Genomic DNA, 25,710 nt, shown 5'->3' with positions numbered 1-25,710 from the left:
GTTCAGTTCTAGTTCAGTTCTAGTTCAGTTCTAGTTCAGTTCTAGTTCAGTTCTAGTTCAGTTCTAGTTCAGTTCTAGTTCAGTTCTAGTTCAGTTCTCGTTCAGTTTAAAGTTATCCGAATTTTCCAAAGTATTTAATTAACGGAAAGTAACATTGAAAAAAATCTTAAACAAATTTAAAATTCTTGGAAATGTCAATAACACTTTTTAAGTATTTTTATTATGTCTGCAGATTTTTTTTAATGACAGACACCACTGCGTTTGTTTATTAATTAAATTTTTCTGATGACTAAACATCAGTCATAGCTTTACTTTTTTCTATATTTATAACCAAATAATCATTTTTAAAAGACACTCATCAGTGGGTAGTTTACTTGGTTACCCATAATTGTCAAACGACCTTTGATGTTTCTTCTTCTATTTTTTGTACTTATTTCATACCTTTATTATTCAGCTCTTGATTTGTACTAAATTTTCTCCATTACAATATATTAATTTAAATAGGGTTACAAAAAAAGAGTTTACTTCTTTGGTGTAACCTTGTGCTAGTTGAAACAGTTCAATGAAACAGTGTGTTTAACTCAAAGTAAATGGTCTTAAGGGTAATTATAACAAGAACCAAAACAGCAACAAAGGCAATTTAGTATTGGCCGTGGAAGTAAGAGGCAACAACTGAGTTTTGCCATTATTACACAATAAATATTTCAACAGTTTCAGTTCATTACATTGTTATTATGATATTTTATACTTTTTTAAAAATAAAACAAGAAATATGGCAAAAAAAAATTATTGTTTGTTGAGATTATATAAACAACTCACCCTTTTCTGTATTTATTCATGATAAGTTTTAATGGGTTTATTGTTAAACGTAACTACCTGTTCATAACTTTGCTGTTTTTTTACTTGATAAACTGTTGATTGTAGAATGTGAAGAATGAGTGGATATTGAAGAGTAAACTATATAAAGAATGGAAAAGTAAAATAAAAAGTGAATTAATTTGAAGACTACAAAAAGGTTTTTGTACTAAAATTTATATTTTAATATTAAAAATTATTATAGTTTTAGTACTAAAATTACATTTTGTATTAAATGTTTATTTTGGTAAGTTATTTAGTTAGTTTGAATGGAGGATGTATAATGTACATGTACATATATACATCAAATCCGAAATACAACTAGAAGTCTATCGAACCTGTTGCGAGGCAATCGAATCCACCACCTCTAGAACACTAACCACTAACCTTCTAGAGGCAAATTTAAAATTCAGTTTTAGTACTAAGAATAGTTTTACTACTAAGAATTAGTATAACCACTTAAAACTAGTTTTAGTACTAAAAATTTATTTATTTTTGCATATTAACACAACGAATATTTAATCAAACTTTCAACAACCTAGACGTATGATTAATAAGTTTTTGCCATATATCAATCATACAACATGGCGGTCTTTCCATCAGTATAACATTACGAATTAATTAAATTAAAATACATACATATATTAAGAATTAAATTTAAATATTATTTATATTTAATTCTTAATGGAAATTTTTATAGCTTAATAAATATAATTAAATTATTTATTTTTTTCATTCTTAAACCTTTAATAACATTGAAGGATTTAAGCAAAATAATTTTAGCTTAAAATAGAGCATTTCTTTTCTAATGTAATACCAAATTAAGTCTTTAATTTGTATAGTTACAACAAAACAGGAGTTAAGAAAACAAAAAAAAATAATATCACACAATATTAAAGTCTAAAAATAAAGTCAAAGGCAAATTATAATTTTTTTCTCAGTAAAATAAGAATGAAAGTAAACTGTGATGAACGTACATATTGTATGGTATGTGGGCTTAATTATTAAGTTGGTTTGAACTTAATTGTGCGGAATTATATGAAACATGTTTACAATCTACTTTACGTTAAGACATATGAATTACCTTAAACAAACTGCTCTGAAAATACAAACATCTGAACGTAAATTGCCAGAGACATCTGAGCTTATATCACCAAATATCTATACAGACATTTGGTTAGAAATAGATAAGCTTAAATGATTTACCAACACACATGCTTATATTAATGCAATGTTAACCAAAAACGAAGGACTAATGAAAGTGAAATTTAGGTTTTTAAAATTTATTATTTACTTTATGTGTATTGTTACTTACAAGTAACTTGTAACTGTAATATTAAGCTCTAGTTTAATTGTTTATAGTCCTTAATAACACATACATCGATGACAGCAACATAAACAAATGAAAACCTTACATACTAGCATATTGCCCTATATTCAAAAATATTAGACTAATCCTAAAAAATATAAAAATTTTAACATTTTTGAAGAAATTTTTTACTTCAAAGGAATAAAATTGTTTTCAATTTTCCAAAAATATTTAAAATTCCCCAAAAAAAAGGGTTTCTTAACAAAATCATCTTAACTTAATTTTCCTGCAACGGTCTAACTTTCCTGCATATATTCACAACTTCATTAAAATAAATACAAACAATAAGCATTTCTAAAAACACACAAACACAAGCAGATCCACTGTCAATTACAATCTCACATACTTAGTCAATCACACTTGTGCTTAAAAACACAAGAATTCCAAGGAACTCACTCACCCTTCCATCACCCGTTTACAACTTAAGGCTTTCAAAATACCAAAAGAGTAATAAAACGCTAAAAACAAAAAGAAAACTTAGATAAAAATTCCTGTTTTAAGATTCAAACATTGAAAATGAGAGAAAATAATTCTATTACTTTAATATGTAAACAAAAACGTAAACAGACAAAATGTCATTTCAACAGACTGACATATAAGCAAACAGTCGGTCTGGGAGCTGATATCTTTCAAACGTATAGAGAGGAGGACATATTTGTTGAAGACATCACATATAGATATAGATACTTATACAATCACACATATCAAAGCATTGTTGCTTAAGCAGTGTCAGCAATTTGTATCTAAACATTCTCATGTATTCCTATTTTTTTTGTGTTTTTGTTTCTTCGATTTCTCTTTAACGTTTTTATTTCTTACATTTTTGTCATTTTGGCAATGATACTTTTGTTTGACATTCTTATTGACTTGAGTGTAGAGTTATTTTTTCAAAGGATACAACTATTATTTGAATTGTAATATACTGATGTTTGTTGGCTGTATAAGTATTTATACTCGTGGTCTACGTGATAAACGTTTATATAGGATAAGATCAGATGAAACTTTGATTTGCAATAATGAACAGTAGTTAAATAGAATTTTAAAGCAAAAGTAAAGTTTAACTCTTAAATTTTTTAATCTAATAATATTATTTATTATTTACTGTTTACACAATTAATTGTGATAACTAAAAAAAATATTACATTGATTATATTATTTTTGAATTTCAGGCAATTAAATTAAAGCTTAACTTATCTTAATATTATTAACCCACTGTCTAATATATTCTACTATTGTTTTAGTAGTTGAATGTAGGAAATGAAATGAATTGTAATATAAAATAAAATACACATATACATGCATACGTATCACATAAACAAATAAACCTTCTATGAATCTTTAATAAAAACAAACACGTATAGAAACAGCAAACATACAAAGAAACACATACTCACACCCACAACTATAAATAAATAAACCATTTTATACTAACCCAGCAGTTCGGTCGGACTGTCCCGAATTTTCTATTTAACCTATCGCTCACAGTACATATTTTAACATGTGATTGTCCTACGAGTCTAATTACGAAGAGACAGACCAAGAGTTTAAGTTTGTTTATTAAGTTTCCACTCTTTCACTTACAAAGGAGACACTAAAGTGACGATTATCTTCACCCTTGTTTATAAAGAGTACATCTGCTACGAAAGACAAATTGGAGCCAACTAGGTGTTAAGACGTTAGTGGAAATCACTTTCTTTTTCGGATACATTGACGCTTTGTAGAATTGCTGGGACCTAAAAACATATACGTAGGCATAAGTAATAATAAGGTGGCAAAAAAAATAAAAAAATATAAGGCTTAATGATTGTGAAGTTCAGAGTTAGTGAAAAACTAAAAGTCCGTTTATCGCGAAAACTATAAGATATACAGCAAAAACAAGCGAAATTAGTGATCACTTTTATTTCCAACCAAAAACCGATATTTTAAGTGAAAACATAAAAGTCCATTTTTCTCGAAAACTATATGAGATACAGCAAAAACAAGCGAATTCTGTGATCACTTATATTTCCTATCAAAACTGATTTTTTGAGTGAAAACATAAAAGTCCATTTTTCTCGATACAGCAAAAACAACTGAAATTTGAGATCAACCATTATTCCAATCGAAAACCGACATTTTGAATGAAAACATAAAATTTCATCTTTCTCGAAAACTATAAGAGATACAGCAAAAACAAGCGAAACCCCGATTTTTTGAGGGAAAACATAAAAGTCCATTTTTCTCGAAAACTATAAGAGATACAGCTAAAACAAGCGAAATCTGTGATCACCCATATTTCCTACCAAAAACATATTTTTTGAGTGAAAACATAAAAGTCCATCTTTCTCGAAAACTATAAGAGATACAGCAAAAACAAGCGAATTCTGTGATCACTTATATTTCATACCAAAAACCGATTTTTTGAGTGAAAACATAAAAGTCCATTTTTCTCGAAAACTGTAAGAGATACAGCAAAAACAAGCGAAATCTGCGATCACCCATTTTGAGTGAAAACATAAAAGTACATTTTTCTCGAAAACTATAAGAGATACTGCAAAAACAATCGAAATCTGTGATGACCTATATTTCAAACTTAAAACATGTTTTTTTGAGTGAAAACATAAGAGTCAGTTTTTCTCGAAAACTTTAAGAGATACAGCAAAAACAAGTGAAATCTGTGATCAATTTTATTTCCTACGAAAAACTGATATTTTTAGTGAAAATAAAAAATAAATGAAAAATACATTTAATCAGAACAATTAATGTCAATAATTGAGATAAGATTTAACATTGATTAATTCATAAAAGTATAAAATTGATTTTTTCATTAATTTATTAATCAAATAAATAAAAGTGTTTGGTAGAGATCAATTAAGAAGATGATTAAAACTATTAAATTTTTAATCGATTACACACAACGTTAAAGGACTACTCAACCTTTAACAATACGTTCAGCATTTACAAAAGATATCACTTTAATGTCACAATTGAGCATAAAAAGTATTTTATAAATTGTAAAGAAAGTTGAATATTATATGCCTACAGTTTTATTGACTATTTAAAAATTATAAATAAAATAAAAACAAAAAAACAAAATAAAATATTAAAAAATATCAAATAAAAAAGTAGGTCAGAAAAAATTTTTAAATCAATAAAAAAATTGATTGAATCAATTAAAAATGTAATCAAAATTGTACACGTAAGTTTCAAACAGTAAGATAATTAAGACAAATAACAATTTGTTTAAATAAAAATTAAAGAATGAGAAAAGCATGTTAATTGAAAATAAACTACCGACAAAGTTTTTCTGTGTATGTAAAAATTACATATCTAGAAAACTATTATTACAATTATATGCAATTGATGATTTTGCAATTACAATTAAATGCAATTGAAATTCATGCAACTACTGCAAACTGTAATTGAAATTGTTATTATAACGAATTCCTGCAGTTTAAGTTGTCGTTATCTTTAATAATTATTACCTTTACATCAAAATTTAAACTTAAAAATTTATACAGTTCCTCAAATTTCTAAAGTTTAATCATTTATTAAAAATCATTTGATATAACATTATACCCTAATTAACAAGATTAAAATAGTTCAAAGAAAAAAACATCACCCTAATAAATACCCCTAAATAAATAAAATGGAATCAAAACGCAAACAATTTAAGCATTAACACTTGGTAACCTACAAACATACACACTCACACACACACATAAACACTCAGATACATAAATACTCACACCCACATCGCAGTGTAATTGTCAATGTATGATTTTGTCACAAATAATTGTCTTAAATAAATTTCTGTTTTGGCTGCGTATTCAAATGCGAGTGCTATTTTTTTATTTAAACACAGCATTTTTAACATTTTTATTTTACTTAATAAAAATATATTATCTGTTTAACAAGTTTAACAATTAGTAAACAAGGCTGCAAACGAAATGAAAACGAAAATAAAAACAAAAAAGAAAAAGCTACTCAAAGGAATTATTTGTTTATTTATTTGTACTTGTAAAGGGGTTATTATCAGCCTGTCTTCACAATTGTACTAACAACACAAGTACTTAAGAATGTGTTTTACAAAAAGAAAATAAAAGCAATAATGTTTATACTAAGGCAGGCAGAAAATTGACTATTCTCAGAAGAAATTTTATAGTGATTGTAGAAGAATTAAATTACTGATCTACTGCTGATCTAATTTTTAAGAATACCCTCGTACCAACACACGAGGAAGTTAACAAACAGTGCCATATTTTTTTCCTTATTTCCGTTTCTTATTTAAAAAAAGAAATGTTGTTTATTTTACATCCGGGTTAAAGGCTAAACAAAAAACTTTATATTATTTAACATGCTGCTTATCTCCACTTGCACTCAGAGTTTTGTTTATACTCTTTTATAAACGATTTTTTTTTTGTTTTCTTTCTTATTTTCCCCATATTTTTGTTTTAATTTTTTTCTAAAATTAATTTTCTAGTCTTTGTTCACCTGCAACTTGGCAGTTTTGAGCAAAATTGTGTGTGCTATAGGTTTAGTAGGATTTTGATACCCTACACAACTACATGTTTGAGTTGATATTTGTAGTAATATTTGTACACTTAATGTTGAAACATGTTTTAGAATCTCATGCTATGTTGTAAAAACTGAACTGTGTACATGATCTTGTCTAGAACTGAACTAGAACTGAACTAGAACTGAACTAGAACTGAACTAGAACTGAACTAGAACTGAACTAGAACTGAACTAGAACTGAACTAGAACTGAACTAGAACTGAACTAGAACTGAACTAGAACTGAACTAGAACTGAACTAGAACTGAACTAGAACTGAACTAGAACTGAACTAGAACTGAACTAGAACTGAACTAGAACTGAACTAGAACTGAACTAGAACTGAACTAGAACTGAACTAGAACTGAACTAGAACTGAACTAGAACTGAACTAGAACTGAACTAGAACTGAACTAGAACTGAACTAGAACTGAACTAGAACTGAACTAGAACTGAACTAGAACTGAACTAGAACTGAACTAGAACTGAACTAGAACTGAACTAGAACTGAACTAGAACTGAACTAGAACTGAACTGAAAAGAACTGAACTAGAACTGAACTAGAACTGAACTAGAACTGAACTAGAACTGAACTAGAACTGAACTAGAACTGAACTAGAACTGAACTAGAACTGAACTAGAACTGAACTAGAACTGAACTAGAACTGAACTAGAACTGAACTAGAACTGAACTAGAACTGAACTAGAACTGAACTAGAACTGAACTAGAACTGAACTAGAACTGAACTAGAACTGAACTAGAACTGAACTAGAACTGAACTAGAACTGAACTAGAACTGAACTAGAACTGAACTAGAACTGAACTAGAACTGAACTAGAACTGAACTAGAACTGAACTAGAACTGAACTAGAACTGAACTAAACTGAACTAGAACTAAAAGAAAAAAAACTAGAACTGAACTAGAACTAAAAAACTGAAAGAAAACTGAACTAAAAACTGAACTAGAACTAAAAAACTAGAACTAAAAGAAACTGAACTAAACTGAACTAGAACTGAAAAAGAAACTGAACTAAAACTGAACTAGAACTGAACTAGAACTGAACTAGAACTGAACTAGAACTGAACTAGAACTGAACTAGAACTGAACTAGAACTGAACTAGAACTGAACTAGAACTGAACTAGAACTGAACTAGAACTGAACTAGAACTGAACTAGAACTGAACTAGAACTGAACTAGAACTGAACTAGAACTGAACTAGAACTGAACTAGAACTGAACTAGAACTGAACTAGAACTGAACTAGAACTGAACTAGAACTGAACTAGAACTGAACTAGAACTGAACTAGAACTGAACTAGAACTGAACTAGAACTGAACTAGAACTGAACTAGAACTGAACTAGAACTGAACTAGAACTGAACTAGAACTGAACTAGAACTGAACTAGAACTGAACTAGAACTGAACTAGAACTGAACTAGAACTGAACTAGAACTGAACTAGAACTGAACTAGAACTGAACTAGAACTGAACTAGAACTGAACTAGAACTGAACTAGAACTGAACTAGAACTGAACTAGAACTGAACTAGAACTGAACTAGAACTGAACTAGACTGAACTAGAACTGAACTAGAACTGAACTAGAACTGAACTAGAACTGAACTAGAACTGAACTAGAACTGAACTAGAACTGAACTAGAACTGAACTAGAACTGAACTAGAACTGAACTAGAACTGAACTAGAACTGAACTAGAACTGAACTAGAACTGAACTAGAACTGAGCTAGAACTGAACTTGAACTGAAATAGAACTTAACTAGAACTGAACTAGATCTGAACTAGAACTAAACAAGAACTGAACTAGAACTGAACTAGAACTGAACTAGAACTGAACTAGAACTGAACTTGAACTGAAATAGAACTTAACTAGAACTATTATAAAGTCGGACTTAATCGACTGTACTTTCAGATTACTTTAATATTAAAGTCTCTAAACAACACAACATGTTGTTGTCGCAAAAGGTAAAAAAGATAAAACGACACAATAAAATAAAGCAAAACGAAAAAGACAAAAAGAACAGATTCTAACAAGACAAAAACCTTTAGTTAATTGTTTGCCAAGTGTAAAAATGTAGTTAAAATTACTTGTTTCCTGTTCTTCTTTTTTTGCAAAAACAAAACAAAAAACTACAAAACCGTCTACATTCACTTTCATTTTTTATGACTATTTTCCTTAAGTTCATTGGAGAATCATACTTGTTTTCTTGGCTTAAAAATTAATTAAAATGTTTCACACACCAAACAAACATACCAAATTTAAACAATTTAAAATAAAATATAAAAGTTATTCTTAAATGTAAATTGCAACAATTGTTGGCCAAATTGAAATAAAAGTATTATAAAGCTAATTTTTATGGGATTTAACTTTTTTTTATTTGTTTTGCTGTTTATTTATACTTTTTTAGCTTTAATTGTTTAAAGCGTCTAAATGTGTGTTTAATTTGAAATATAAAAAAAAAACTTTTTATGTGCAACAAAGTTTAGTACAACTTTTTTTATGTTACACTTTTTATAACCTTCTATTTACAGGAGTAAAATAACATTTTTAGTGATTTTTAGATTAAAATGATTCTCTTTTATTTCAGCACGTTTTTCAGTGGTACATTTACAAACAGCATGAGAACTTTAACAACAAAATTAACATTAAGTATATGTTTTTTTTTTTTTTTTTGACCAATGTTACTTTATTATGTTTAACAAATATTTAAAGTTTTAAAAGGTCATGCTTATTAAATTTATCCTTTACCAACCCTTATCAGCAGGTTTGACAATATAAGAAAATTCTTTAGAATTTCAATTAAAATATTTTGGTGGCAGATATGAAGCTTTACAAAGGCTTTAAAATTGTGGCAAGCAAAGCCACAGAGAAAGCGCGATTACAGTGAAGTAAATTCTCCATGCTATATACTAACTATTATCCATTACATTATGGACATGGATATAATCCAGACTGTAAATGAGACTGCCCAGCAAAAAAAAGAACTTCCAAAGAAGCGAAAAACAAGTAGAATTTACTCCATGGAATTACTGAAAAAGAGCTGAAGAATTGATGATTTTACACAGGCTTGTCTTAGGAGGATTCCACATTCACTACATCTGAAGTAATTTTCAAGAACTTTCAAAGAAGCGAAAAAGAAGTAGAATTTACTTCATGGAATTACTGAAAAAGACTGAAAGGATGAATGTTCTTTTTATTTGATTCCTCATTCACTACATCTGAAGTAATTTTCAAGAAGTAATTTTTATGTTCTTTTTATTGAAGTTATTACGAAGTAATTTAACTAAAATAATATTAACATAAATAAATAAATTAGATCAATTTATCAATCAACTCCAAAATAAAATAGGTTTAATTCAAAAAATTACAGTACAATTTTAAACAAAGTTGGGTTCTTTTCGCTTCTTTTGGATGTCAATAAACAGTACATCCATATAAGGTAAACAAATTCAATTAAAGCTACTTTTAAAGTGGTGATAAATGTTATTATTTTGGAAGTACTTCCTTTTATTTTTGCTGGGTGTATACGGAATTATAGTCCATACAAAGGACTAAAGTGCAACTGTAGATAGTCAAGATTATACACACATTAATAGTCTGGATTATATATGGTATCCTCTATATTCACGTCTACAGTATTGGCTATAGTCTTGACTACAGTCTCATCTAGAGTCTGGAATAAATATCTTCTATAGTCTTAACTATATAACCTACAATTGCCTCAACTATGTATAATCTAGACTAGAGTATCGTCTAGACTATTGTATCGTCTTTAGTCAAGACTATAGTTTTATCTATAGTCTACTCAGTAGTATGGACTATATTATCGTCTTAAGTATGGACTATGACGAGAGCCTGTAACCTCACATACTATCTGTTATAGTATCGTCTGTACCACAATGTTATTAGGACTATAGTCTCAATTATTTATTGGACTGTAGTATGGGCTATATTCTGTATGTAGTCTGTCTGTCATTTGGACTATATAATTTCCTACATTCTGAAAACTTATCTCTTATATATAGTACAGATTATATATGAGAGTATAGTATGGACTATAATCCAATTCCAAATGTGACTATAATACAAACTATCGTCTGGACTGTTTCTCGTCTACAAAGTCTATGCTTAGGAATATATACGAGACTATATATACTCTAAACTATAGTCCAAAATATAGTACAGGTTAGTTCAGCTTATAAACTAGGCTATATTACGATATGACGATTTTATAATTACAGTAACCATAGTATTGTTATATTAAATTTAATCATGGTCGAATGATTGCTATAGCATGCTCAATTATATTTGTTTATAAAAGTAAGTCTGCAAACATTCTAGAGAGAACTACCTTGAAAAAAATTCCCAACAATTTTGGTTTTGTAAGTTAATTCTATAAACAGTCTGATATACTTAACCTTACATTATAGCTTGAAAAAAAATGAAAAAAAAACAAATATCCTTCCCTATAATCATACAAAGTTTTAGTTAAGTTTCAGCAAATCACTAACATGTTTAGAAGTTTTCATTTCAAAATCATGATTTAAGTTTTCAAACAGTTTCAATAACTGTTTATGAAGTCGTTATTAAAGAATCATACATAAAACGTTCTCATGAAACAAAAATACTTCAACTATATTTCATACTAACTAAGTTTAGTATGAAGTAAAACTTCATTAAATTCTTTTCCTTGAAATAAACACAACTAACATGACCAATAATTTCTTCTTATAAACTCAATCCATACCGTTCGTATTCATGTTGACCCACTAGAAAGAATGTATACATTTGTATTTTTTGTGGGTGTGTAGGTAATTGGGGAATAAGAGACATTGGAATGTAATTTCAAAATAAAAATTGAGGTTGATAGGTTGTTAACAAGTAAAGAGTAAAAAATGATAAAAACTTGTGTATCAAAGAAAAATGTTAGAAATAGTAAAGGTAAGTAGTTTAAGAAGATTTTATACACTTACCAAAGCGTTATTGATTTCTTCAGGAGTTAAAGGCCTAAAATAAAAAGAAAAGGCATTTTAAAGAGTTATATTAGCTTCTTTATACTCAAACAATTCTATTCAAAATTAACTCATGCTACATATTTTTTTTAAGTAATTTTTTTTTCTTTGTCCTGTTATTAGCAAAATATCGAATATCAAAGTTGAACGTTGATTTGAGTCTCCAACCACAAAAAGGAAATAAATGGTGTCCCTAATAAAAAAAACTTGATACTTTCATTGTCTGTCTGCACTCGCATTTCCAAATAACAACCAGGCCATGTGTTGTAGAGATAACGTTAAAAAAAATCTTAAATTTTTACCACCAAAATTAAGGTTTATATTAGTTAGTTATTTGTTGTTGTTTGTATTGGAAGACCATAAAAAATGTCCCTGTTTTTTGGCAACACATTCGAATTGGTGCATGCAACTCGACATTAAAGGCATTTGTTTCGTTATATTGTGATGCAGTAAAAACACATGTCTATAAACCTTTTGTTAAAATACTAAAATAACAGCAAATTTGTTAACAAAAAAACAAATTACATACAAACACATACAACTTGGCAAATTTTAAATGGACAATGTATTCTTTTTCATTCTGAATTTTTAAGATTCAACTTCATATGTTATTTACACATTTATTATTCACAGGTAATTAGTTGACACCTTAGCGTCTTTTTGTAATTCAGCTTGAGTCACCAAACTGCAGGGATATTTCAAAGTAACTACATAAATTGACAGTTGCATGAGTTTGTTTGTTGTTTACAACAAAAAATTTTCCACCATGGGCTCCATAAAAAAAGTCAACGTGAAAAAATAAAATATATAAATGAATGTAAAAAAAAGTTATAGGCTGCTTTTAGTATGTCGTCTCTTTGTGTTTTTATAGTCGCACAGTGGTCATTTAAATAAACAACAATAATGCCATAAATCGCTGCCTTGACCTCACTATCAGTAAAATTTTTTTAATATCAGTTATAAAGAATATATTGTATGTTTATGAATGTTAGTTTTTAACAATAACTACAAAATGGTAAAAATTACTGATGCTGTTTTTTTTAGATGACTATAGTTGTAGCTATAGACTAGGCTATAGTATAGACTATACTCTAAGTTATAGACCATACTATTTAGAATGTTATAGCGCAGACTTTGACGGATATATATTTACATATTTTAGACTATAATCGAGACCGGACTATTATTCAGACAGTACACACTAGATGATATTTCAAACTATACACGAGATTGTATACAATATTACAAACTATAGACAAAACATGTGCGAGACTTGACATCAGACCAGACTATAATTCAAACAATAGACAAGACTAAAGAAAGCAACAATAGAAATCGAGAGACTAGAGCCGATTCTTAAGACAAGACTATAGTCTAGACAATAGACTAGGCTAAGAAACATACTTAAAGTGAGACTATAGTTTCAAATATTGGCGGGACTCTAATCTAGATTATAGATGAGACTTTATTCTAGACCATAGACGAGACTATAATCCAGAATGCTGAAGGGACTTTAATCTAGACTATAGCCAAGACTATATAGCAGACTACAGACCAAGTAATATATGAGACTTTAGTTCAGACAATAGGCAAGATCATACTATAGATGACACTATAGTTCAGCCAATAGAGGAAGCTATAATGCAGAATATATCATATATATACAGATGATACTCTAGCACAGACTATAGTTCAGGCTATTGACGAGAATATAGAGACAATACTATAGTCCTGATTATAGACGATAATATGGTCCGGATTATAGATGACACTGCAATCCAGACTATAGACGATATTGTAGTCCGGACTATATGGGCGATATTTTAATCAACACTATAGATGAGATATTAGTTTAGACAATAATGCGGACTACTGGATGGACTAGACTGTACTTTACACCATACAGACCATACAATATATAAGACTATAGTAAAGACAATAGACGAACTAAAGTTCAGACTATAGACGAAACTTTAATCTGGGTTAAAGTTAAAGGATGAATATAACCATGATATATGTATATGTAGATGAGGCCATAGACGAGACTATATTCCAGACTTTAGGCGAGACTATAGACAATACTAAAATATGACTTTCGTTCAGTCCATAGACGAACATATCATTCGGACTATATACGTGTTTATGAACCAGAGTATAGTCCAGATAATAGATGAGAATATATTAATCCGGTACTATATGTAAACAAGGCTATAGTAAAGGCTTTCAACCAGTTTATATTTTAATCTATAGTAAAGAAAATTGAAGACTAAAGTCCAGACAATAAAAGAAACGATTGATCAGTCTGAAAAGTAGATTGTTGTTCAGGCAACAGATAGACCTTAGATTACACAATCTATGAAACTGTATGATGAGACATAAGCTTCATAATTTTGTTTTCCAGTCAACCCACAGTGCACTGTCATATTGTTTAATGCAATATATGATAACTCTAACAAAACTGTTGAGCTTTTTGGTGACAGAAATTCCAAAGTAGAATAAAAAAATTATATAGAAATTGTAAAAACCGAAATTAATGCATTGTGCTCAGATATAATTTCTACATAAACCAAAAACAAATAGTAAACATATAAAACAGTTTCAATTTAAAATTAAAATAAACAAAAAATAGCGATTCTTGTTTAAAAATCGAAATTTAAACAAATTGTATAAATTTATGAATGAATTCTATTTGAATAGCTGTATCTATTGGAATTATGTTTTAATAGTAGCAATTAGTTTTAAATTTGATTTTACAGTTTAAGATACCTGATAAAAAGTTTATAAATATATATTCACTTAGATATAAAACAAATCTATTTGTAATTACGTTTTTAACTCATTTCCTGTCTCATGTTAGAGATAAATCTAATTTAATCTTAAGATCACGAATGGTCAGATTTGAATATTATTTCTTAAATTTTAATTTTCTTTTTGGTTAGTGATTTTCAATTTAAAATTAAAATAAACAAAAAAAAGCGATTCTTGTTTAAAAATCGAAATTTAAACAAATTGTATAAATTTATGAATGAGTTCAATTTGAATAGCTGTATCTATTGGAATTATGTTTTAAAAATAGCAATTAGTTTTAAATTTGATTTTACAGTTTAAGATACCTGATAAAAAGTTTATAAATATATATTCACTTAGATATAAAACAAATCTATTTGTAATTACGTTTTTAACTCATTTCCTGTCTCATGCTAGAGATAAATCTAATTTAATCTTAAGATCACGAATGGTCAGATTTGAATATTATTTCTTAAATTTTAATTTTCTTTTCGGTTAGTGATTTTCCTTAAATAATTTACTGCATTACAAGTATTTATTACTTTTTCTTAGTTTTACACAAATAATCATTAATCTTTTGCATTCTCTTTTGCTTCTTCAAATCCTATTTGGTTGAAACGATTGAACAATTTTTTTACCTTTCTTTTATTTCAAATGAACGTAAGAAAGAAAAAAATCAAGACAAACTAATCGTTTGCGCCATTGACCAATAAATGACTTTTGCATGTCTTTTAAACAATAGTGCCAATGCACTAGCGCCTTTCATGTCCCCCATTTTTTGGGGTTTTTTGTATTATTCGATTAAAGAGAAATAACAAAAACAACACAAATGCTGAGAATGCATTCGAATTTACCGCTCAGACTTGTACTTTTCCCACAATTTTTTCGTGAGTCAATGCAATATCCTTGATTGACTTAATAAGTAAGTTTTGTTCAAAGGACATAAAGGAAGTCATTACATTATTAACATCAAGTAATCCAGCAAGTAGTCAATAGTCATATTTGTGTTCCTAAGTAATCTAGTGATAACATATATATTCCTTTACTTTTCCCTTACTCAATAGAAATTCAATCTACACACTGCGAACTGCAGGGTAAATTCGGTGCTGTGTATTTTGAGAAAATTTGTCTGTCTTGGTGTGTTTGTATTTGGGCGGAAATTCATGTGGTTTCTGATGCAAAAAAAAGGATGGAAGATTTTGAATTTATACAAGAAATACTAAAGGTCTGGAGAATTGCAAACATATTTATCGGAAAAAACACGAAAGAATACATACACAGAAAAAAAATAAAAACGTGTTTAAAAAAAAACACTAGACAAACTTGTTTTGCCAATTAAAAAATTCACTGATTGAAACCTAAGTTTAAAACAATGTCAAAATTAGGACAACTAAAACATTGTTGAAATAAAAATTAGAAGAATAAATGTCCAATAATTTTTGCAGTGTACAACAATCCATTAAATATTCGACACGTTGAAGGAAGTTATCTTGAGTGGATGACAATGAGGGAAGTGGACATCAAAGATATTTTACTTTTTTTGTAATTTTAATATATTTACATGAAATTAGTTTTTAACTGTTATTTACGTACATATGAAGATGACGAATGTTTGAAGTCCTATAACAAGGTAATTAATAAGCAAGATGATAATAAAAATATTCATACAACAGGAATAACGAGCAGCTACAATAGTGTAGCAGTACTTTTACTGCGCTACGATATATAAAAATAATAGTCTAGTCTAGACAAGACTATAGACTAGATTATAGACTAGACTATAGACTAGACTATAGACTAGACTATAGACTAGACTATAGACTAGGCTATAGACTAGACTATAGACTAGACTATAGACTAGACTATAGACTAGACTATAGACTAGACTATAGACTAGACTATAGACTAGACTATAGACTAGACTATAGACTAGACTATAGACTAGTCTATAGTCCAATTTATAGTCCAATTTATAGACTTTACTGGTTAGACTAGTCTAGTCTATAGTCTATAGCCTAGTCTATAGTCTTAAGACTTTTGTATAACTTGTACACTTATGTTCTTGAAAACTAGATAATTGTTTTCGACAAACGTTTTCTTTGACAAACGAACTTACATGATAACATGCTTAGAACCGATCGTAGATTCTAATGTTTCTAACAAAAGTTTCTAATTGCTGTTCTTAATCTTATGATTGGCTTCTGTTTTATTGCAGATTAAATGGTAATATAATTTTTCAAACTTTCTTTTCAATTACATTTTAGACATAATAAATAAAAATCACTTACAAGAGTCTAATGAACCCCCCAATTAATTTATATTTCAATTTAAATTTTCTTTTTGAAAATCTCTTATTGTTTTCATTAATAGAGCTTTTAATTTAAATGATTTCATTAATTTAATTTTTAAACTTATTGTCTTAGGCTCCATTAGAAAAAATGGGAATAATAAGTAAATACTTAAGTTTTCTTTAAAATACTGTTGGTAGCATTATAGTCACGAACAAAATGATTTGACTCCTAAAGAAAAGCAAAAGGAAAAAACAGTCAATAAATTTAAATCAATTCAATTGAAATAAATATCAATTTAACAATGTCTTAATGTTATTTCAGCGAAATCTCATACTCTCTCACTTTCTTTGACTCTCACTTTCAATTGCTTGACGTGCGGTATTTGTCCAACACAAATAGCATTTTATTAACCTCTTAATCGTTGGCTGTGAGGCTTGGGATGAGTGGTGAAAGTAGATGTAACGTCTTTTTGACATTTTATGTTGTGTTTCTCAGTTGCTTGCTAAAAGATGAAATGAACTTAAGTAAAACAAGTGATACGTCATTTGTGTGTCATCAAATAAATCATTTCAACATGACTGGTTTGACTTGGTTTGGTTTGCTATACTGGTTAGGTTTGGGACATGTTGACTTGGCTCACTTGATTTTAATTCACTGGCTACGTGACACTTATTTGGCCACTTAAACCATAACAGAGTTAAAAAATCTCAACTGCAAAAGGAATTCATAATATAAATAACGGCCAATAATAATGTTTTATTTACATTAATATGTATGAGTGTAAGTCGTATTGGACAAGTGTGTTTCTGTGTGCGTGGCGTTTATTTCACTTGCTACTTACTAGTTGCCATTTTGCTATTATTACTTATTAACACAAACTGAACGGAAATATGATGTGATGCGATGACACGGTGACATAAATGACAACAATACGCTGGTAAATTAACATTTTAATGAATATGAAAAGAAAAAAATATTTTCAAATTAATTTAAATTAATGAAACTGGCAAAATGTATAAAAGTCCCAAAAGCACGCACACACACCTGAATGATTGAATTAATGGACTGCTGGCTGAATTTATGGAGGATACATTTAATCAGCACAAATAAAGTGAAATAAATGCTAAAGATTTAATTAAATAATTCTGTGAAATAAAACATGAAAAATTGCTTACAATTTGGGACCGGAAAAGTTAAAAAAAATTATTGTCAAATAATATTCAATATGAATTACATTTACAATAAGATAATGTGGGTCAGATCCTATTGTCATTGGACTATTCAAAATGGAGTTAAATATTTTAAAATACACAGAAAAAAATTTAGGCAGATTATTTAAAATTCATAATTTTTAATTATTTATTTGTTTTATTGTTTAAAAACTAAGTTTATAAATTGGAGAATAGGTTCACTTATTTTTTAAATGACTGCAGAAAATTTTAGACTATAGACTAGACTATAGACAAGACTATAGACAAGACTATAGACTAGACTATAAACTAGACTTTAGGCTAGACTATAGACTAGACTATAGACTAGACTATAAACTAGACTATAGACTAGACTATAAACTAGACTGTAGACTAGACTATACTATAGCCTATACTACAAGCTATACTATAGGCTACACCATAGACCTTACTATAGACTATACTATAGACTAGACTATTGACTAACCTATAGATTAGACTAGACTATAGACTAGACTATAGACTAGACTATAGACTAGACTATAGACTAGACTATAGGCTAGACTATAGACTAGACTATAGACTAGACTATAGACTAGACTATAGACTAGACTATAGACTAGACTATAGACTAGACTATAGACTAGACTATAGACTAGACTATAGACTAGATCATAGACTAGACTATAGACTAGATCATAGACTAGACTATAGACTAGATCATAGACTAGACTACAGACTAAACTAGACTAGACTATTGGTTAACGTGGTAGTTCACTACACGCGAACTGTCAAGTAGAATCGAAGAGACTCCGTTTTGACCAGACTAGACTATACTATAGACTATACTACAGACTATACTACAGACTAGACTATAGACTAGACTATAGACTAGACTATAGACTAGACTATAGACTAGACTATAGACTAGACTATAGACTAGACTATAGACTAGACTATAGACTAGACTATAGACTAGACTATAGACTAGACTATAGACTAGACTATAGACTAGACTATAGACTAGACTATAGACTAGACTATAGACTAGACTATAGACTAGACTATAGACTAGACTATAGACTAGACTATAGACTAGACTATAGACTAGACTATAGACTAGACAATAGACTAGACTAGACTATAGACTAGATTATTGACTAACCTATAGACTAGACTATAAACTAAACTATAGTCTAGACTATAGGTTAAACTATAGTCTGGACTAGACTATATATAGACTAGGTTATAGATTAGACTAAAGACTAGACTATAGACTACACTATATACTAAACTATAGACTAGACTATAAACTAAATTATAGTCTAGACTAGGCTATAGACTATGGACTATAGGCTATACTATAGATTAAACTATTGTCTGGACTAGACTGTAGACTGTAATACAAACTAGACTATAGACCAGACTTTAGACTAGACTATAGACTAGATTACAGAGTAAACAACAGTCTAGACTGTAGTAGACTATAGACTAGACTATAAACTAAACTAGACTATAGTTTAGACTAGAATTTAGCTTAGAGTATAGACCAGACTATAGACTAGACTATAGACCTGACTAAAGACCGGACTATAGACTAAACTATAGACTAAACTATAGAGTAGACTACAGACTCTACTATATACTTGACTATAGACTGATTTATAGACTAGAAAATTTTAACTTACAAACCTTGTTCCATTTATCTACTAGTTCTTCTACATATTAAATTACCAAAGATGCAAGATAATCCCCCAAAGTTTTGCAAAAAACTGACAGGTTTTGTGGTTAAACCCTTTCTTTAAAAAATTTACAATTCGTTCGAATCAATAAAAAAAAAATATTTTGTTATTTTATTCAGTAAATTGTTTTCCCCTTCTGGTATTGCTGTAAATATTATTACTGTCATGTTCATGTAATTTTTTGCTATTTATATTAAAAAAAACAAGATTAATAAGATTAATGAAATGTTTCTGGTTGTATTGTATTTAGTATGGGAAAGTTTATATGCCCAGCGGTTTGAATTGTGCTCCCTGATACCACGTATCAATTTTAAAATTGGTTTTCATAATAAGTCAATATAACAACAGTTTTTTATTTAAATTGCCAAATTAGGCAATTAACATGTCTTTGTAATATAAAACAGTATCTTTTTATTTATCGGTTAAAAAAAATAATCAATCAAATAAGCGTTACATTTTCCACATTTAAAACTCCCGGGTAATACATTTTCCAGTTTGGTTATGTGTTATTGTTTATAATAAAAGGATATGAAAACAGAAATCATTGAAGCATTACAAAGTACAAGAAATAGCAACAGTAGAAGCCCTACAACAGCAAACATCACTCATAAAAGAGCAACAGCAACATTTTAGCAGCAGTAACAGCACAAAATAATACAATAACAACATCAGCAACATCGACATTAACAATAACAACAGCACACAACAACAAAAAAAAGGTGCCAACAAACGAGGCCGGACATCCATGAATGCGTAACAAATTAAGTTTATTAAATAAAAAAAATTAAATTGCTGTCCTGCTGCTACTTTTGTTTAAAATCATTAGTCTATTTATGATGGTTCGCTGCTGTTGGATGATGATGACGATGACAATGACGCTGTGAGTGATGGCTGTCCTATGGACAGCAGACATTAAGTGTAAAATTGAAAACAGCAAGGACTAACACCTAAATAGAAATTAGGTAAAAGAATGAAAATGAATTCTAAAATTAACTAGGCGCTAAAAGTGTAAATAAATTAAAGAAATGAAAACAATTTTGAATATTTAGTTTAAAAAGTTCATGAAATGGATGAAATTAATTTTTATACACATGTATGTATGTGCGTAATGTTATAGACAACTGCTAAATTTAAATGTATTTATAGGTAAGTAAGTACATGTATTTATAGGTAAGTACATGGAAATTAATTAAATTTTATAATGTAAGAATAACATTTTTTATTGCAAAAACCTTTGAGAATTTATCAACTTTAAAACAGTTTTAAAATGTGTTATAATTTTCAAATAGTTTGCGCAATGTAACGCATATGATAAGTAATTTAAATTCATTTTTTTTTTAATTAGCATTTTTGCTGAAATTTTTTGAATTTTAAAATGAAGTACGAATCGAATTGAAATTAACACCGTTTAGGGATTAATTCTTGTTTTTTTACATTTTTAAATAAATCTTTTTAATAATAATTCAAGTATGCATTTAAGCTTCAATTGAAATGAAAATTGACACAATAAAAACATTGTAAAATCCGAAAATGTTAAAAGGTTTTTTTGCACTTAACGTATCCGTACTTGAATTAAACATTTTGTTCTTGGTGCTACTGAGACCTGAGATCTGTTTACGAACAACTCATTAAATTATTAATTGACTTTGAAGTTAGTCTATGAACTAGTTTTGGGACTAGTTCAAACTGTCATTACCTAGTAAGCTAGAAAGTAATCTTGGAATCGCGTAGAAACTAATTACTCTTGGGGTGAATAACTAATTATTTTTGTTCGACGAAGTTTAAATAATATCTACCTACCTTAAACAAATTAATAGTTGCCTACTCATTTGTTACAAATAAACCTACAAATATGTTATGTGAAAACTTGTAATTTTAAGTCGACTTTGTATACAGAAAGCAAAAAATATAAAAATTCCTCAGTCGGAGCTTGAACTCAGGCATTCAGTTGTTTCTCACTACAGCCGCTTACTCGATGCTCCATTAACATGTTGAAATTTGAAATTTTGATAACGTCTTTTTACCGAAAAATATAAATATCATATTGAAAAATGATATTTAATTTTTTAAATGAACGCCCTAGACCACTAGACTATAGCAAATCCAAATTTCTTTATTTTTTACCAGTAACAACGTATTTAGCTAAATAAATTAGTGTGATTAATAATAATCACCTATTACTAAGTAATGTATGAAAAAACTAGAGCGGTCAGCCTATTGACAAAATGGTTCTATATATGGACTAGTCCAAAGACTAATCTATAGTTTTAAAGTACTTTTAACTAGACGTTTAAAATATTTCTTTAGATTATTTAATGAATTGGTCTTTGGACTAGTCTATAAACTATTTTATTGTCAAGGCCTATTGTCTAGTCAATGGGTAAGTACATTGACTAATAATGAACTTGTTTACTAAACTTTTGATTAGTAGTCTACTGTATTGACAAATCCAGTCTAAGGTCTAGATAATAGGCTTATTTATGGACTAGTATACTAAAAAGTCTATGCACTAGTTTCTTAACAAGTCTATGCAATGGATTACAAGAGGACCACCTTCTACTATGAGATGCTATATAATAGAACCAAATGATCACTGGAATGAATTGATTTGTTTGAGGCGAACATTGGCAAAAAACTCAGTTATGCAAGCGTATAAGAACTCTAAAACGATCTGTTTTACCATCCTAGAAAATTTTTAAAAAATCCTATATTTGGCATTTGTTGCACATTTCTGTTTAGGTTTAAAATTCTTAAATCTAAAAAAAATTTAATCAGCTTAATTTATTTTATTTTTTCTATTATTTATTTATCTATTATTTTTTATTTAAAAACAAAAATTGAGCATAAATTTATACTTATTTAAAAATTTAAAGCCATTCTTATTAACTCATTTTATTGAGCACTTGGTTTTGTAATCACTTGTAAATCCATTTAAATATTAAATTTTGAATGAAAAAAAAATGTTTTTAATTTTTATTGATTTAATTTACAAAAATATACGAGTATTTAATATGCAGAGAACCACTACATAACCATTGTTAATTTTGTTGTTGTTTTTTTTTTGTTTAAATTGAAAATGTACGTGAGAGCCATTATATATAATTTAGTCAATATTGTGTGGGTGGGTGTCAGTCTTTTAGAGGGTCCTTGCATCATTACATACACATATACTATATAGAACCCTGCAGTTTGAATAAGAGTCAATGCATCCGAAAAAGAAAGTGATTTCCACTAACGTCTAATCACCTGGTTGCCTTTTATCAGTCTTTAGTCACAGATGTATTCTTTTTAAACGAGGGTGAAGGTATTTGTCACTTTAGTGTCTCCTTTGTTAGCGAAAAAGTGGAGAAACTTAAACATTTATTAAGCATGTATGTATCTTCTATAACGATTTCCTTCTACGTAAAACATGTATATGTTAAAATAGTTAGGACACCTGGACAGTCGATGGCTGGGGATAACCCCAAGTGGAAAGATAAATAGGTAGTTCCGAACTGTTCGACCGAATTGCTGGGTGGTTTAACAACCTTTCATTGCGTGAGAGTGTATTTGTATGCCCTACATCATTATAGTGGATTATACGTTTGTGCTGATGTTTGAAACACCCAATAATATTGATCCCATACCCTCCTTAAAGTATACCAATCGGATCAGATTGTCTTTTTGAGTCGATTTATCTATGTCCATCCACCTGTGCATGCAATTTTTACCCAAGATCAAGGAAAAAGTTTAAATCGGACTATTTATTCGATTCAGCTATGTCCATCTGTCTGTCTGTGTGTCCATGTAAAGCTATTGTGCACGCTACAGGTCGCAATTTTTAAGATAATTTGATAAAATTTGGAATTTATTCTTTTTAAGAGAACGATGCGTATTGAAAATGGTTAAAATGGTTATTTCGCTTAGCCGCAATACTGCCGCATTCCCAGAGTATTGCTTTTGGGCCCTTTAACCCAAGGACGAATTGAAAATGGTTTAAATCGGTCGGTTTTCCGATTAAGCTATATCCGTCCGTTTGTCTGTGTGTCCATTTAAAGCTTGTGTACATGCTTTTAAAGACTATTTAATGAAATTTGGAATTTACTCTTTTTAAGAGAGCGAAGCGTATTGAAAATGGGTCAACCGTACCCTCCGAATAGGGCTTTTGAGCCTTATTGTATCTGTCCAAAAATCGGTAAAACTTAGATTTATGTAAGTCTAAAAGATATTGCTAATTTTCGTAATGATCGGGCCTCATTTGATCCTAACCCCACACAACTTCTCCTTCATTAAATGACTTTACAAACCCTAATCTAAGGCCGTATTGGATTGTAAGATAGCTTTAACTGAATACACTTCCAGATGTAAGGTTTACATCATATGGGCCACTCGGGAGCAGTAGGCAATGAAAGGGCGAAATGTTAATATACTTACTGGTGTAGGGTGTCTTATGGTCAGACATGCCCGACTATATTTATATTTATACTTGTGTTTTTTTTTTCATTTTGTAAATGTTTGGATTTTCATTTTTCATTTAAATTCTCTTGAAAATTATGGTAAATTATGCCTTCAGTTAAAATATATTCATTTTCATGTGTACGTGAGTGTGTCTACATAATATGTATGTAGTTGTAAGTATGTGCAACTTGTTGTTGTAATTTTAATGTGTTTTTGAATTTTAAAACTTCCCGGCTTTTGTTTCTCTGTTTATTTATTATTTGGTCAGTGATTATGAGAATGTTCACACTTGTCATCATGATAATATTCCTGGTACTGCTCATATTGTTGTTAGTGTTGTTGCTGGTTCTGCTTATGTTGTTGTTAGTGTTGTTCCTGGTGCTGCTGATATTTTTAGTGTTGTTGCTGTTAGTGTTATTATTGTTGCTGTTTTACACCAAATTGCGTTTCTCTGTTTATGCATGATTGGGAGTCTGATTTGGGTCTGTTCTTTGTTTTTTGTAGTCTTGATAATTTAATGCAAATTTTTGTTGGAGGTTTTAGTATTGAATGCATATATTAAGTCAAACATGAAATTGAAGCTTTAGCCTTGATTAAGATACAAAATGACAATTTTAAATATTTAAGAGATTAAACAAATTGTCTAGCCATAGAATGAGTAAGCAAAGATTTACATTGTTGTTCTTTACATGAGTTCTGTTTATTTAAAGATTTAAAAACTTAAATTTTTACACAAAATGTCTAATAAAAAGGGATTTTTGAAATTATCAATATTAAGGGATAAAAAAGGGATTTAAGTACATTTATAACTTTTAATCCCATAAACATATTACATCATAAATAGTTATATTGAACTTTTTTAGCTGTTAAAATTATGAGAAAGCTGGGAGAAATTTTGATCCTTTTTCGTTCTTTAGATGGTACTTTTTAATTTTCCATAATTTAAGACTAAACCACATACATGTATAAGAAATTTGTTTGGTACCTTTTTTTCTCTTATAAGACATAATTTTATTTATAAAACTTATAAGAGGAGAACTTTTTGGTAATATTTCATTTTTCTCAAATGGTACTTAATATTAAACCAAGTAACAAAACATTTAAAATGTAGGACCTAAGTGAATGATAATTTTTAAGGAATTTTTGGTACTTTTTCTATCTTTAATTGACATTTTATGAAATTCTATAAATAAAAATCTAATAAAACTTTTCTTATTCAAAGTTTAAGATATGAGACGGCACTTCCAGCCGAACGACTCATAACTTAAGGAAAACTAGCCAAAAGTAGTTACAGAACACGAAATCAATGACACGGGACACATTGAAAGGCTATACGTAATAATCGAACGTGCCTGATCGCATACAAAACACAGAATATGTTGGAAACGCTGAAAGAATGTCTTTGTAAAATGGAACATTAGAGCAAATGTCTGTAGTAATGTTTGATATATGAATAGGTCTAAATTGTGAGA

The 25,710-nt window shown here is 28.9% G+C and overlaps 1 protein-coding gene across 2 annotated transcripts in view; it reads right to left on the bottom strand.

Annotated features, from left to right (window-relative positions):
• LOC111678725 (double-stranded RNA-specific editase Adar) overlaps positions 1–25,710 on the bottom strand; it is a 300,956-nt gene that overhangs the window by 104,624 nt on the left and 170,622 nt on the right. Inside the window, exons 10-11 of one of the 2 annotated variants that reach the window (XR_006940414.1) lie at positions 11,753–11,786; positions 885–957 (exon numbers count right to left, since the gene is read on the bottom strand). The gene's annotated coding sequence lies outside the window, so the exon portion shown is untranslated. Of the gene's footprint in view, positions 1–884; positions 958–11,752; positions 11,787–25,710 lie in introns of those variants that run through there. The other variant, XR_006940413.1, reaches the window with a different exon arrangement.

The sequence above is a fragment of the Lucilia cuprina genome, chromosome 3, assembly GCF_022045245.1.
Source record: "Lucilia cuprina isolate Lc7/37 chromosome 3, ASM2204524v1, whole genome shotgun sequence".
NCBI classification, from domain to species: domain Eukaryota; kingdom Metazoa; phylum Arthropoda; class Insecta; order Diptera; family Calliphoridae; genus Lucilia; species Lucilia cuprina.
Note: the sequence above shows the minus strand (reverse complement) of the source record. Positions and strands in the feature narration are given on the sequence as shown.